Source organism: Arachis ipaensis, chromosome B03, assembly GCF_000816755.2.
Source record: "Arachis ipaensis cultivar K30076 chromosome B03, Araip1.1, whole genome shotgun sequence".
NCBI lineage: Eukaryota > Viridiplantae > Streptophyta > Magnoliopsida > Fabales > Fabaceae > Arachis > Arachis ipaensis.
In genome coordinates, this window is record NC_029787.2 from 135,870,119 (window position 1) to 135,873,152 (window position 3,034).

The following is a 3,034-nucleotide window of genomic DNA, read 5'->3' on the forward strand; positions in this document are numbered from 1 at the left end:
TGATCTTGTTTGCCACGAGAATATCCATGTCAATATAAATATAGAAAAGAATTTTAGGTTGACAGGGACACAAATTTCGTGTTGATTGAATTTGTTTTTAAAAATTTTAAACCTCTCATCAACAGTTGGGAGTAAAATTTTAGGTAATAGCCCCACTATTGAGAAAACCAATTTGAAAAGTGATAATTGATATATCTTTTGAAGTAAATAAGTTAATAGTATCTGTTTTATTTATTTTAAAAGCAAAAAATCTTTGTCTACATATCCATGTAATTCAAAGGGAAAAACCTAAAATAGCTCCTGACAATTATTTTAAAAGACAACGAGGTCCTTGACAAAAAAAAAAAACTCAACTCGGCCCCTAACAATTACCTCGAAAGGACAACGAGACCCCTGTGCCAAAAAAAAAGTTGATATTGTTTTTTTTGGCACAGGGGTTAATCCGTCCCCAAAAAAAAAGATCAAGATCGGATTGGATGTTTTTTTTTTCTTGGAAACTTCGTTGTCCTTTCGAGATAATTGTCAGGGCCGGACGGAATATTCCAATAAGGGTATCCCATTATGTTAAATGGTTGAGAAAATTTTGTCATATTGTTTGAATTTTTTTTCAAATTAGGTTGGGGTAAGAATTTTTAATATTTGGATTGTGGAGTGGGTTGTGTTTGACTAAAACTGAATCAGAATCTATGAATATAAATTTGTAGGATTGTCTGATTTTATTAGGGGTTATTGATTTGAAATCTTGGTGAGAAGACTTTATCTTATAAGGTGGTTTTTCCTAAAATTTTGGTTCAATTAAAAGAATAGAGGAAAATATATTTTTTGAAAGATATGTGATTTGAAGTTTTGGAGGTTGGCTATGAGTATTTGTGAATTGTGCTAGGGTAAGAAATTAGAGTAGCTTGATTTTGGTAATTGTTTTATTTTTTGGGTCTTGACAAATTATTTATTATTTTGCTACTTGGGTTAGTAAGTTTGTGATAGATATCAATCTCTTTATCTCACCTATCACATGGATCACTCCAAGATTTATGATAGAATTTTGTCAATCCAGCATTTTGTAAAGCTCATAAGATTTGAATTGAAAAAGCATAATCTGTTTTTATTTATTTGACTATTTGAGTAGTTTGTTGTTAAATTGATAACTCAACTATATTTTTGAGTTGGATAAATGACCTAATTAACCGTTGGTGTGAGTTAGTGGATAAATAATCTGATTGAGATAATTTGATCCTGATTGTTTAGTTGACCCTAATAAGAATAGGGGCCTGCTACACATACAAGTAAAAAGGCCGTACAAGTTTTACAAGTTATCAGCCCAAACTTCATTAACACGCGCATTAACTCATTTTGAATGGAGCGTAACTACACGCGCCCACTCAAACGGTTCCTCTTCGTCTTCTTCTTCTTCTTCTTCTCTTCTTCTTCCTCTTCCTCTTCCTCTTCCTCTTCCTCTTCCTCTTCTTCTTCTTCTTCTTCTTCGTTTTTTTTTTCGATTTTCATGGTTTCTAAAATTCTTTTTCTTCTTCTTGCTGCACGTTCTTCTTCCTCTTACTCTTCTTCTCCTTTTCTTTCGTTTCTGCACGTTCTTCTTCCTCATTTTCCTCTTTTTCTTCTTCTTCATTTACGTCTTTTCTTTCTGTTTTCTCTTTTTTTTTCGATTTTTCATGGTAAAATCGTTTTTGAAGAAGAAGAAGCAGCAGAAGATGAGGAGGAGAAAGAGAAAGAGTTCTGAATTATGCATAAGATGTACTTCAACGAATTTTGGGTGTATTTTCTTAAATCCTTTGGGTGTATTCCTATAATCGTTTGGGTGAATTCTTGTAACCGTTTGGGTGTATTTTCTGTAATTCTTTGGGTGTATTTCTGTAATCATTTGGGTGTATTTGAGTGATATCTGACTGATATCTATGGGTGTATCTGACTCATATCTATGGGTGTATCTTACTGATATCTATGGGTGTATTTTTCATTTCAAAAAAAATGGCAGGCAGAAACCAAGCTGAAAAAAATGTAAGAACAAATATATGTCTTCGATCAAATCAGTTTTTCATAATAGAAATATATCTAACTCTAATTTTGCTTTGTTTACAGCAAATCAAGGACCTAAAGTGTGCAACCCATCTGTTGAGTGAGAAATTCAGAAATATGAGCGAGGAGAAGTGATGCAATAAGACTGTCCAGGCCATCCTCATTGTTATTGAGTCCATTTTGTCAGATAGATTCTAATGATATTGTCACTGATTAATGTAACTGTTATATACTCTTGTAAGAAATTGAACACATGGTGTAAATATATTTGATCCAATTATAAGTAAATTTTTTTTCCATAATTAAACTCTCTCTGGTGTATTCAAAATGTTTAATTTACAGGTACTATAATATGAAGTGGTGATCTAGATAGATTGGAACCCATATATGACGGTCTGCATAGAGATCTGCATAATACACCCAAACACAGACTATAAATACACCCGATAAAAAATTAAATTTACACCTCTATTGCAGATTTTAACCCAACACTACCTGAAAGCCACTTGTTGTCTACAAGACCAAAATTAATTAAACTCTCTCTGATGTATTCAAAATGTCTGATTTACAGGTACTATAATATGAAGTGGTGATCCAGATAGATTGGAACCCATATATGACGGTCTGCATAGAGATCTGCATAATACACCCAAACACAGACTATAAATACACTCGATAAAAAATTAAATTTACACCTCTGTTGCAGATTTTAACCCAACACTACCAGAAAGCCACTTGTTGTCCACAAGACCAAAATTAATTAAACTCTCTCTGGTGTATTCAAAATGTCTGATTTATAGGTACTATAATATGAAGTGGTGATCCAGATAGATTGGAACCCATATATGACGGTCTGCATAGAGATCTGCATAATACACCCAAACACAGACTATAAATACACCCGATAAAAAATTAAATTTACACCTTTGCTGCAAATTTTAACCCAACACTACCTGAAAGCCACTTGTTGTCCACAAGACCAAAATTAATTAAACTCTCTCTG

General features: G+C 32.8%; 1 long non-coding RNA gene across 1 annotated transcript; it reads left to right on the forward strand.

The window, feature by feature from the left end:
- On the forward strand, positions 1,898-2,341 carry LOC110269860. Its single transcript, XR_002358616.1, has 2 exons — positions 1,898-2,013; positions 2,095-2,341. It is a non-coding gene; the product is annotated as an uncharacterized LOC110269860 (long non-coding RNA).